Consider the following 14259-nt stretch of genomic DNA (forward strand, 5'->3'; position numbering starts at 1 on the left):
GAGACGGCACCGCTCTCGACGTCTGTCCGTGTGCGTGCGCACACCAACAGTGCGACGCGTGTACTGCGGGTAGCTTCGTCGTGGCCTAAAGGATAAGACGTCCAGGTGCATTCGTATCGAGCGATGCACCGGTGTTCGAATCTCGCTGGCGGGTACCAATTTTTCTAATGAAATACGTACTCAACAAATGTTCACGATTGACTTCCACGGTGAAGGAATAACATCGTGCAATAAAAATCAAACTCGCAAAATTATAATTTGCGTAATTACTGGTGGTAGGATCTCTTGTGAGACCGCACGGGTAGGTACCACCGCCCCGCCTATTTCTGCCGTGAAGCAGTAATGCGTTTCGGTTTGAAGGGTGGGGCAGCCGTTGTGACTATACTGAGACCTTAGAACTATATCTCAAAGTGTGTGGCGCATTTACGTTGTAGATGTCTATGGGCTCCAGTAACCACTTAACACCAAGTGGGCTGCGAGCTCGTCCACACATCTAAGCAATAAAAAAATAAAAATAAAGCTTTTGAACATCCCACACGTATTTGTTAAATCAAATCAAATCAAAAAAATATTCTACATAAATGAAAGTACATACTTGTTGAACGACAAAAAGAAGTACCGCGTGTACAACGTGCTTTAACGGATGCTTTCGGTTACTTGTTTACATTGCATTTGTTAAATAATGATATATAATAATATGCATTTGATAATGTCAAAAATAAATCTAGTAGCGGATACAGTGGCACTACCTTAAATTATGAGTTTCTGTTTAAAATATTTCTAAATCGATCTGTGAATGCGGTCGGTGGGGCTGCACCCGCCCGCGGCTCCTTTTTGCGATTTATTACTTTATATTCTTTTCGTTAATTGCATCTACGGGCGTTTAATGCCATAGCCTCAGTTCAGATCCTGATTTAGAGGGTTCCCTCCCGCAGTCAACCCCACCCACCCCTCTTCCTCTTTGCTCAACGCTTGCAGCGCGAGGTTTTCATAAAAATATTTTAAATTACTGTCGACGGTGCTAAATAGATTATCTAGGGAAGTGAACGATGCTAGTGTTAACGAAGTGAGCATTTTAATTTTTGTAATAAGATTAACTTGCGAACTGCCCATTAATATGTTAGTAAGATGTAGTACCTAGTGTAGCGAGGCCACAAACCTCTACAAAACTCAGATCGAACAATTCGTACAATAAAATAGTATTAGATCCCCTTGTTCTCTCGAAACGCATTGAATGTTATGTGGCTGGCTCACTACACAACCATATCTCGTTACTGTCAGCTCAGTGGGACAGCCCGCGCCGCCATGAGATGCGATCCGCACTCAATCCTGTTACAGACGACGCGACACTTACACAGTAACACTTGCACTTTGATCTCAGTCTCGACTTGCTTTCGTCCGCCCTCACCTGCCCCTCTCCTGCCCCTCGCTTGCCCCTGCGAGCTCCTACACGGCACTGCTGGAGTGTTCAGAGCAATCACTGATACACGTAAATGTTTTCCTTTGATGTACCGCTTCGCTTCTGAATACAGAGCAGCGATGCGACCCTGAGAATTGCATAAAGAACTCATTGACGCCGAACAGTGCTTTGATATTGAACTTGAACCTTTGAACTTGGTAAAAGCCTCACGGAGTCGGTACAGGACTCTGCAAGTGGGGGTCGTGATAATAATATATGTATATGCAAGCCTTCGCTATGTATACTTCATATATGAAAAATCTGTATATTTATCAAATTATATTCACACATTGTTACGGAAAAGCTCAAAGAAAGCTCCCACTGCGTAAAATCTGCTCACACACATTTATCATGTCAAACATGTAGGTAAAAGTTTATACCTATGAATCTAGGTCAAGCTTAATTATTTAAGCATTACCTAAATTCATTTTCAATAAATGACGTTGAATCATTGATTGCATCTCTTACAGGTATAGGTATAGGTATAGGTATAGGTATAGGTATAGGTATAGGTATAGGTATAGGTATAGGTATAGGTATAGGTATAGGTATAGGTATAGGTATAGGTATAGGTATAGGTATAGGTATAGGTATAGGTATAGGTATAGGTATAGGGTATAGGTATAGGTATAGGTATAGGTATAGGTATAGGTATAGGTATAGGTATAGGTATAGGTATAGGTATAGGTATAGGTATAGGTATAGGTATAGGTATAGGTATAGGTATAGGTATAGGTATAGGTATAGGTATAGGTATAGGTATAGGTATAGGTATAGGTATAGGTATAGGTATAGGTATACGACTACAAAACATAGAAATGAGTCGTTCAGATAGTCGATAACCCCATTCTCAGGGGACTTCGGTTCTCTCTGTATATTGTACTGTATGTTCTAAGTGGAGTGATCTAAATGGATGATCTCTTTATCTCGTTTTTACCATCGCGCCGGAGCAGAGTTCACCCATGCTACCTGGAACCGCTACGTTCATCGACAGTGCACTTTCAGAGATCTTTTTTCCACATGCCAAATGGCTCTGGAAAGAGCTCCCTTCCACGTCGTTTCCAGAGCGCTATCATGTGTCTTTAACGAGGCGAACTGCCCAGCACTGCGCGACGGCGCTGCGGGGCTGTACGTGCGGCAACGTGTCGTAGCATGCGTTCCTTGCATGTGGCTTGCAGTGTTGTCTATGCATCTATTTCCAAATCCAGCTCTTCTGCGTAAGCCTCACAACTTTTTATTTTAAGCCGAGATTAGACAGAGACTTGGCTGAATCTCTGTTAAAAGCGTACGTAAAGGGTAATAAACAGCAGTAAACGGGGACCCCGTAGCCTTCGTTTGTGAATCAAGCACGGGTGAGAACACCAGCTTTGGTTTTAAAAACTGTCAAATCTGAAAAGAAATGTACTCTTTGATTGTTACACTGACGATACATCTGCCATGATGGAGTTTCACCACTATCTCAAAAGCAATACTACCATACGATACTTTAGAAATATAAAATTTAACTGAACTACACTACATTGTCACAAGTACGCTACAGTATGATATTATAAAGTAGATTGTGACATAAGCAAACGTGAAATATATAAAGAGTGCGTTAAATAAACGATGTCTCATCTCTGCTCATCGCGGAGGAGAGTAATGCGCGACTGAACTCGATATAAAGACGCTAGAAGTGATGGCGCTCCCACTCTACACAGAGACTGTCTAACTAGAATATTTCTTCCTCTTAAATTGATTTATATGACCCACAATTAAGTCCTAACTTCGCCATCATATACCGGCTCATATAGTGAAGTCACATCAGTTTTGATTGTGAAAATTATCATTTATGGTGAATTTATAAACACTTTTTTTTACGTAATAAAGAGTAGTATAAAAAACAACGTGCATAATAATAAATAATGTAGCAACTCGCTTTGAAAAGAACTCATTTAGTAGATAGCTGTGTGCTGAGATCACTGATGCTAAATAGGACTTACGCTTTTTCATTTTAAGATAATGGAACAAGATAAAATCGAGGCGTACTTCCAGTAGATGTTTGTATATGGATGTAGAGAGCGGGATCATTACAAGTCGCTTTGTTACCACGGGAGACGACACCTGCCCTCTATTGGAGGAGCCACTCGCTCTGTTTGTTATCAGATCCACTGTCGGCACTCTGTCTGCCGTCAACGAGGACACGCTGCTCGCTCAAGCACCACAATCACGATCAATTTATTTCAAAATCATTTAAATAGAATAAAAAATAAAAAATAATCATAGAGACTGCCAATATTATTATTTTTCTACCTAACCCCTGGTAGTCTAATCTCGTCTGAGCGTAGCTAGAATGGGGACTATTCTAGCTACGCTCGGACGAGATTGACTTGTTATCTAACTCTCTGCAACATAAAGCACAGCTCTTCTATAATCTCTCGAAAACGAATGTCAAATTCGGCAACGGTTAAGAAACGACGAGACGAAGACGAATCAATCAAGTGTACAACATTCACTAAACTCAAACTCTAACGAAACAAACTAACAACATTGTTATCACAAGGGTAAAACGGAACAACGGCGCTAAGGCCAAACTCCTTCGTATAGCCAGCGCCAGCCCCACCCCTCGCTCGAGAACTGAGCGAGGCTCTAGCCAGCAACGTGAACATGGCGGATGGAACGACTTCATTAACTAACGCCAACAACAATAGAAATATTTTGATTACCCAACAGTATATCTGAAGAATTCAAGTAATAAATTTTCAAGGGGAGTAATTCATTATTAATGGCATCAAAGCAAGAGGGAGGAGAGAGGTAAGATGTAGTGCGGAGGCGTGGAAGGCAGGGAGGGAGGTAATGAATACTAGGCATTTGTTACAGCCGCAAAATCTAGGCCTTCGCAGCACCTAGAGATTCGTAATCCTTGTTTTGTCTGTATGTTTCTGCGCGAGGGACGCGCCCCGCTTCCTCTCGCCCTCACCGCTCGCGTGCGGAGACAGTTTGTTAATGTTCAACCAAAAGAATAATGTCTGTCATTATCTTTTCTCGCGCCGTTTCTTTCGGCTCGAAAATACTTGTGTTGCCCTTAATCGGCCGCGCCTCGGGTGCCTTTTATTTGGCTGAGTGGTCGAGTACAATGGTGTTGTGGAAGGAAGAGGGGTTGCACAGTATGAACGGAGAGGGGGTTGCACTGAGCGGATGACATTTGGCCAGCGACCCGGTGCCTCCCCCCCCAACTATACTTTCACGTTTAATAACTTCCAGATGCTGGGTCACAGATGGGCCGCCGTCTCGAAAGATGAGCTCAATCTTATCATTATTCCTGCAGCTCATTGTAGTTTTATTGTGATACATTTGATTGATCGTTGGAGTGTCGTGCGACGCGGTCATGTCGCGCGCGGCCGCCGCGCCACGCGTGCGCTATACGTTTCGTTAATGTTTCTATTGTAGTTCTACTCCACGCAGTTTCTCTAATGTCGGAGCTAGTGGGATTGACACCTATATCACTGTTTTCTATTAAGAGCCACGCTACCCGACGACCCGGTCTATAATACGCATTGACTGGCTCCGTTGCGTTAGTTGTAGAGCAGCTGGGCTGTCGCCGGTGGATCAAGATGACGCAACCAGCCATTAAATATTTACATAATATGCCGAGATGCAAACTATCCGAGAACGAGCTTGATGTTCCGGAACATCTAAAGGCCGGAGACAAGTGGTGCTGCCCTCTGACCTCGTATACTGTTGACATATCGCTAATGGTTCTCACGCTCCTGTTTATTTCCAACGGGAACACGGTAAAGGGAAGAGCTTCCACTGAACGAGCATGTTTGGTCCCGCCTTGTGTAGACCGGCAGCCCAAATATTGTATTAAGCGGTAGGCAGCGGCTTGACTCTGCCCCTGGCATTGTCGACGTCCATGGGCGACGGTAATCACTCACCATCAGGTGTGCCATGTGCTCGTTTGCCTACACGGGCAATAAAAAATAAAAAAGTTGAGGTTCCCAACTCATCTCTCAAGTCATACACCAGAGGACTTATGAAATCAACCGATGCTTCTGGACGCGCACGCTAATTTGCTGTCAGCTGTCAATCAGAATAGAGTACTGTCAGTGGAGTCTAATAATAACTGACTTTGTACAAGATGTCACTTAATCAAAAGATTAAAGCGAATTAAAATGAATTTAGATTGTGACTCCTTTTGCTCGCAACACGAGAGACAGTGTAGTCTTAAAGTCTGGCACCTAGACGGAAACTGAGAAGATCTGCAGCCCGGAGCAGCTTAATTACCTTGCACTGCGCGTTCTTGTGAGATGTATTCAACTCGCTGATAGGTTTGAAGTCCGGTGAGGCAACTATGGCAATGTTCAAATCCGCTAAGCAGGTAATTTTTTATTTAATGAAATACATGTTCACTCGTTTTCATGAATGACTTCCACGTAACATGTACCAACTCATGTAAAAACTCAAATCATGTAACAACAATCAAACCCATAAAAGATATAGTTTGCATATTCATTGCGATATATGCATTGTATTATTTGTGATATAGACCTCAAGTCTCAAGATGGGCGGCGACATCACGTTGTGATATCTATGAGTGGTATTAGCGTTTCACCAGATGGGCCGTGGGCTTGTTCACCTGTGTGCTATAATAAAGACAAATAGCCAGCTACTGCTACAGCACACACTATGTACTGGATCACGCGAAGATCACTTGTATCATGAATACCTATTTGAAAATAAAGGAAGCGGCGCACGCAACTTGATGTGGGCCTTATAAAGTTAATTTACAATTGATATAAAACATATCGAAATGACTGGTTAAATGTCACATTTTGCTCGAAAACTCAAATGAATTCAAAGAAAACACTTCATTTAATTAATTTAGACCCGAATCCTGTGTACCTTCATTTCCATTACACACCTCCCCTCCCCCTGCTGTCCCTCCTCGTCCTCCTCTATCCGCACTCAATCAGATAAAGCGGCATTCAACACTAACTCGTTTCCTTCCGTCGAGAAGCATAATTTATTAATGTTCCCTTTTGAATTTAAAACGTAATATGTAATTGTGATTCCAGGACGACATTCTGTTTCTCAAATATTTGTATTACATGAGCTCATTATGACTTCTACATTTTTACATAGTATATAAAATGAATAAATTTTTACTGGTGATAGGACCTCTTGTAAGTCCGCACGGGTAGGTACCACCATCCTGCCTTTTTCTGCCGTGAAGCAGTAATGCATTTCGGTTTGAAGGGTGCCGCTACCGTTGTAACTATACTGATACCTTAGAACTCATATCTCAAGGTGGGTGGCGACATTTACGTTGTAGATGTCTATGGGCTCCAGTAACCACTTAACACTAGGTGGGCTGTGAGCTCATTCACCCATTACAGCAATAAATAAAAAAATTAAAAAAATTCAATAAATGTTGTTTTATTACCACATTTTTAATTTATAATTATATTTAAACCTTCTTGAAAAGATAACAACTGATTTGCGTGATTTTGTTTTATTGCTTAAACGGATGGACGACCTCATGGCCCACTTCCTGTTAAGTGGTTACCGGAGCCCATAGACATCTACAACGTAAATACCGCCATCCACCTTGAAAGACGAGTTCTAAGGTTTCAATTTTGACAGTACAACGGCTGCCCCGTCTGCCCCGTCCTAATACTGAAACGCATTACTGCTTTATGGAAGAAATAGGCAGGGTGATGGTACCTACCTGCGTGGATCCACAAGAGGTCCTACCACCAGTAATTACTCAAATTATAATGTTGTCGATTTCATTTTTATGACACATTATTATTTCTTCACCGTGCAAGTAAATCGTGAATGTTTTTAAGCACATATTTGATTAAAATGATCGGTACCCGCCTGCGGGATTCGAACACCGGTGCATCGCTCGACACGTATGCACCGGACGTCTTTAGGCCACGACTCCGCGGCTTAATGAAAACGACTAAACTGAACCGCGCCCACGAGGTGGCTTCGGCTTTGATACAATATTATTCTATACTGCTTGTCCAATCAAATATTAAAGTAATAGAACCACAACCAAAACAACAATGCACCCATTTTCAATTAATTATTTAATATAAAATATTTGTTGAACTATGTATCAGCAACGGTGGATAACCATCATCCTGTGGGCCGTAAGCTTTTGAAGGACACGAGCGGCTTTAGTATTGGCTCTCTTTGTGTACAAGTACTATAAGGATACCAGTTGTATTTCAGCTGCTTCAAAACTACATTTCATCACAAGTCGAGTAATTTACCGGTGAAGCTCTCTACATTGCGGAGTCATCTAAGTCAATCTAAGAGAACGGACACCCCTTACTCTTGACATCGCTACAATGTAACTCTTCCAAATCTGTTTTATTTAACAAGTTCGTGTATAAACGTTGTGAAGAAATCTAACGTGAAGCTCCGCTCTACTGAGCAAGCAGCCTCTACACCGAACACAATGAGCATTCCATCATTGTGCATCAACTGCGGCACTGTGTGGTCGACGTGGGAGCGGAGCGCTCGCGATGACCGGCTGCTCTTTAGCGGAAACGCTAAATAATAATTTATTGTGGCTTTATCAAGTGGTCGTAGCAATACGTGTCGCTTTGTGTGTTGCTCGATAAGTGAAGGCGCATCACTTATTGATTAATGATTGAAGAGTTCCGCGGCCCGCGCCCTCAGCCCGATATCGAACTACAACTGCCTTTGTACAACAGGATCCATATTTATACAAATTGTTTCCTGCTAGATCTTTATCTAATTCCAATATGAGCGCTTTTAATGCTCTGTGGAGCTTAAAAAAAAGCGGCCAGTACATTGTTGTTGTACCGCGACAACAGATCTGGTTTGATGGTGCACTCCTAGACCGCGGCCGCGACCCCTTATCCCAGGGAGGGGGGAGGGTGGACGGCGTAGGGCGGTTGTATTCACGTTGAGCTATCTGCGAGCTATCTACGAGCTATGATAGCAGTTTACTGTTGATAGCAGGCGAACCGTGAGCTCACCTGACACTACGTCTGTGACCTTATACAAATGTAATTATATAATATATATAATACTATAACAGCTTTCTTGATGTATTCATGTCATGTTGACAGAGTGAATTGTGTCTTCAGAATAATATTTTGCAGTGACAGAATCCAGTGATTGGGGATTAAATATGAAGGGAAGTAACCAAATTAAACATATTCTTTTCACGAGATGCACCAGTAATACTGAAATAATTTCTCAGTGTAGGGTATACGACAAAGGAAGATCTTCCACCGAGCAGGTGATGTTGCTCGGTAGATCGACGCGACGATCCGATAGTTACTGTTGTACGGAATTTGTTTATTATTATATATATCGGCGCGATGGATGATTCACGCATTTAAAAGAATCTCTTTTAGTTACATAAGTCAAATAATCAATCAAGAAAACATCTTTTAACTGTTTAGAATCAATTGTGATGTAATGACACTCATTGTAATGTAAAACAACACGTGATTTATAATCACCACGTGTTATTTCATTATTTAACCTAAAAACTCAAACACGTGTTGATTTGCAAAAATCACTATAAATACCGGCCGCTCTGCCGACGACGATTCATTCGTGTTCGAGCCGTAGGACAGTACGGATCTCTCCGGAAAGTTGTTACGCTTGTAGCGAAATATAAACAGTGTTCGTAAAGTTCTCGTGAAGTTTTCGTTCAGAAGCCCGACATGAGTCATCATCATGAAAGTAATAACTGTGACGTCAGCAATGCTGACGTCACACTTTTTAAAAACAATACGGAGGTTAATGTTCCGTCATCAGAAGTGGGATCACATGCTGCCTCCGCTCAGCAACAACCTGAAGCTACATCACAAATAGAACCACACCATGGATTAAATACTACAGGCAATGCTGGGAGTTCCTTGGAACAGGAACAGGAACAGCCACAATCAGCATTGCTTAACGCACCGATGAGCAGCGTACCGCCAATTCATCATGCAGATGATGCATGTGATGCAGCAAATGTCGGAACGCTTAAGTACACCAGCAGAAACTAAGATACGTATAAATGATATTTACCTACCATCATTTGACCCCGATACTAGTGTGGGAGTACGTGAGTGGTGTCAACATATCGACAAAGCCATTGAGACTTATCGACTCAACGACTTTGACATACGCATGAAAGTTGGCAGCCTCCTAAAGGGAAGAGCGAAGATGTGGGTTGACGATTGGATGGTCACTGCAGCTTCGTGGGCTGAGCTGCGCAACAATCTTATCACGACATTCGAGCCAGAAAATCGCTATTCTCGAGACATAGCTCGATTTAGAGAACATATGTACGACTCTTCAAAGGACATCTCGGAGTTCTTGTCACGAGCTTGGGTCTTGTGGAGGAGGATCACCAAAGACAAACTACCTAATGAAGATGCAGTTGAAGCAGTTATTGGTTGCGTGAATGACGAGAAACTTAGGATCGAGCTACTGAACACAAGAGCCACAACAGTACCAGAATTGATATCTGTTGCATCATCAGTAAGAGCCATGAAGCGTTTTCACCAGGGCTCAAATAAGCTGAGTACAAATAAGCGTCCCCGTTTTTTGAATTCTACTTCATCAAATTCATCTTGCCATATCTGTAAAAGAACTAATCACACCACCAACGAATGCTACTACAAAATGGTTACCGAATCAAAGCCCGAACAAAGAAACAAAACAAAAACTGAGACAACGAAGGAAGTAACCTCCTACCAGAACGATAAAACAACAATCTGTTCATTCTGCAAAATACCAGGACACAGTTTTGAAACATGCTTCAAACGTGAACGAGCATTGACATCAAACGTAAATTACGTTGCTGGATCAAAACTAGCTCCGATTCAGGTGAAGTTTGGATCAAAGAGTTTTCAGGCAATCTTTGATAGTGGCGCAGAATGCTCACTTATGCGGGAATCCGTAGCAGCTCAAATACCCGGAAAAAGACTACAAACGGCAGATTACTTGAAAGGAATTGGACAATTTCCTGTACTATCAATAGCTACACTCGTAACGGTAGGTGTCATCGATAACATCAACGTTGAATTACAGTTTCACATAGTGGCAGATTACGAGATGACTACAGATATTTTAGTGGGTATGAACTTGATAAACAATACGAACCTAACTATGACGATCACTTCGGGCGGGACGAGGCTAGCACGTCAGCCACATGTTAATCAAGTTCAGTGTATAAATCCAATTTTCGATAAACTGGATTGTGATCTCACAAATGAAGAAGATATCGCAAAATTACGCACCCTTCTAAACAAATATCAGCACCTGTTTATCAGAGGGTATCCAACAACTCGTGTCAAGACAGGTGAACTGGAAATCCGCCTGAAGAATCCAAACAAATATGTAGAACGAAGACCTTACAGGCTCAGTCCAATCGAACGAGAAAGGGTGCGAGCCATTGTGAAAGAGTTGATGGAGCATGGCATTGTACGCGAAAGCAAGTCTCCATACTCCAGTCCCATCATCTTGGTGAAGAAGAAGAATGGTGACGATCGCATGTGCGTGGATTTCAGAGAACTTAACTCTAATACCTTACGGGACCATTACCCGCTGCCACTAATTTCAGACCAAATTGACCAATTGGCCAAGGGGCAATTCTTTACAACCTTTGACATGGCCGCAGGGTTTCACCAAATACCTATTGCAGAATCATCAATTGAAAAGACAGCCTTTGTCACACCGGATGGACTGTATGAATATACGACTATGCCATTTGGATTGAGTAATGCATGTTCAGTCTATCAACGATGCATCAACAGAGCTCTGAGCTCGTTAATAGGGAATGCAGCTCAAGTCTACGTCGATGACGTATTAAGCAGATGTGAAAATATCGCAGAAGGGCTGTCAAACATAGAACGTATTCTAATAGCACTACAAGATGCGGGTTTTTCCATTAATGCAGATAAATGCAGTTTTTTTAAGCGTTCAATCGAATATTTGGGTAACGTAGTATCTAATGGACAAGTCTGGCCAAGCCCACGGAAAATAGATGCTCTGGTAAAATCGCCGGTACCAACAACACCCAGACAAGTAAGACAATTTTGTGGATTGGCTGGCTACTTTAGAAAATTTATAGCAGACTTCTCACGCATAATGATACCACTATACGAGTTGACCAAATCAGGGGCTAAATGGGAGTGGGACGAGCGCCATGAGAAAGCAAGAGAGAATGTCATTCAGTGCTTAACATCAACTCCAGTACTTACACTATTCCAGGAGGAAGCACCTATTCAATTGTACACAGATGCAAGTAGTTTGGGATTCGGAGCAGTACTGGTACAAGTAATTGCGGGACGACAACATGCAGTTGCCTTTATGAGCATGAGAACTACTGAAACAGAAAGTCGCTATCACTCTTATGAATTAGAGACCTTGGCAGTAGTCCGAGCGATAAAACACTTTCGGCAGTATCTTTATGGACGTAAGTTTACAGTTATCACAGACTGTAATGCACTAAAAGCATCCAAACACAAAAAGGACTTACTCCCTAGAATCCACCGTTGGTGGGCATTTTTACAAAATTATAATTTTGAGGTTGAATACCGCAAGGGTCAACAGCTTCAACACGCAGACTACTTCAGTAGGAACCCAGTCGAACTCACAGTGAATATAATGACCAGAGATCTAGACTGGCTGAAAATTGAACAGCGACGTGATGAAACACTACGAGCTATAATGGATGGTATGAATAATAACAATCCAAGTAACGGCTATATGCTAGAAAACAATGTCCTCAAGCATATCGTACAAGATCCAACCTTCGGACACCGATACTGCACAGTGGTGCCCAGGTCCTTTCAGTGGAGTTTAATAAACTCCTTCCACACCGCACTGAAGCACCCTGGCTGGGAAAAGACGTTGCAGAAAATTAAGGACAGCCACTGGTTTGACAACATGAGCACGAAGGTACGAAAATTTGTTGATAATTGCGTGGTCTGCAGGACATCGAAAGGAGCATCTGGTGCGGTACAAGCTCAAATGCACCCGATTCAGAAACCGTCTGCTGCTTTTCAAGTAATACACATGGATATAACAGGCAAGATGGGAACATCCAACGACCAACAGTATGTGATTATCACCATAGATGCTTTTACGAAATACGTGCTATTCTATTATGCAACTAACAAAAATCCACCCAGCACATTAGCTGCCTTAAAGCGTACGGTTCATCTATTCGGTACTCCTGTCCAAATAATAGTCGACGGTGGAAGAGAGTTCCTCGGTGAATTCAAGACCTACTGCGATAGGGTAGGTATTGACATTCATGCTATAGCACCAGGAGTCAGCCGAGCAAATGGACAAGTAGAACGCGTCGTAGCTACACTAAAAAATGCTCTTACTATGATCAAGAATTACGAAACAGAAGAGTGGCACACAACGATTGCAGAACTTCAGCTAGCAATAAATTGCACTCCGCATCGTGTGACAGGCGTAGCTCCACTTACATTACTCACTCAGCGAAAGCATTGTGTTCCTCCAGAGCTACTTAAATTAGTAAATATTGACGAGCAGACTATTGATATTGAAGCACTCACTAACCATGTTCAACACAAGATGTCACAAAATGCAGAACAGGACAGGCAACGTTTCAATTCAAAAAAAGCTAGGATCCATCATTTCCAGCGTGGTGATTATGTGCTCATAAAAAATAATACTCGTAATCAAACTTCGTTGGATCTCAAATTCAGCGAGCCATATGAGATAACAAGAATCCTGGACAACGACCGCTATTTAGTAAAAAAGGTGGTTGGTTCAGAGCGTTCAAGAAAAGTAGCTCATCATCAACTCCGTCGGGCACCGCAACCTGGAGACCAGATAGCCGTATCGGCGGAAGAAGACGACCCTCCAGCATCAGCCGATGAACCTATATGAGCATGTTCGACAATCAACTGATTAATTAATACAAAGGTAAAAGTTTTTATTTTTGATTACCAAAATTACACCCCGACAAAAGTACCACAGTGTACGCCTCGACAAAAGTACCACAGTGTACGCCTCGACAAAAGTACCACAGTGTACGCCTCGACAAAAGTACCACAGTGTACGCCTCGACAAAAGTACCACAGTGTACGCCTCGACAAAAGTACCACAGTGTACGCCTCGGCAAAAGTACCACAGTGTACGCCTCGACAAAAGTACCACAGTGTACGCCTCGACAAAAGTACCACAGTGTACGCCTCGACAAAAGTACCACAGTGTACGCCTCGACAAAAGTACCACAGTGTACGCCTCGACAAAAGTACCACAGTGTACGCCACAATAAAACACTACACAAAATAAGTTACTTTCAAAGTAACCTAAAAAGGTACACAGATACCAATCTCAGAAAAAGAACATTCTACTATTTCAGATAGACTCCAAGAACTCTCTGGTGATTCACCATACATGAGCGGCTGGTGCAGAGCGCGCACCGCCTGTCAGTATGGCCGTATCGGCGCGATGGATGATTCACGCATTTAAAAGAATCTCTTTTAGTTACATAAGTCAAATAATCAATCAAGAAAACATCTTTTAACTGTTTAGAATCAATTGTGATGTAATGACACTCATTGTAATGTAAAACAACACGTGATTTATAATCACCACGTGTTATTTCATTATTTAACCTAAAAACTCAAACACGTGTTGATTTGCAAAAATCACTATAAATACCGGCCGCTCTGCCGACGACGATTCATTCGTGTTCGAGCCGTAGGACAGTACGGATCTCTCCGGAAAGTTGTTACGCTTGTAGCGAAATATAAACAGTGTTCGTAAAGTTCTCGTGAAGTTTTCGT

The 14259-nt window shown here is 42.2% G+C and overlaps 1 protein-coding gene across 1 annotated transcript in view; it reads left to right on the forward strand.

Moving 5' to 3' along the window:
- LOC101745031 (lachesin) overlaps positions 1-14259 on the forward strand; it is a 161004-nt gene that overhangs the window by 125741 nt on the left and 21004 nt on the right. The window lies entirely within an intron of this gene.

This window comes from Bombyx mori, chromosome 21 (genome assembly GCF_030269925.1).
Source record: "Bombyx mori chromosome 21, ASM3026992v2".
Classification (NCBI taxonomy): domain Eukaryota; kingdom Metazoa; phylum Arthropoda; class Insecta; order Lepidoptera; family Bombycidae; genus Bombyx; species Bombyx mori.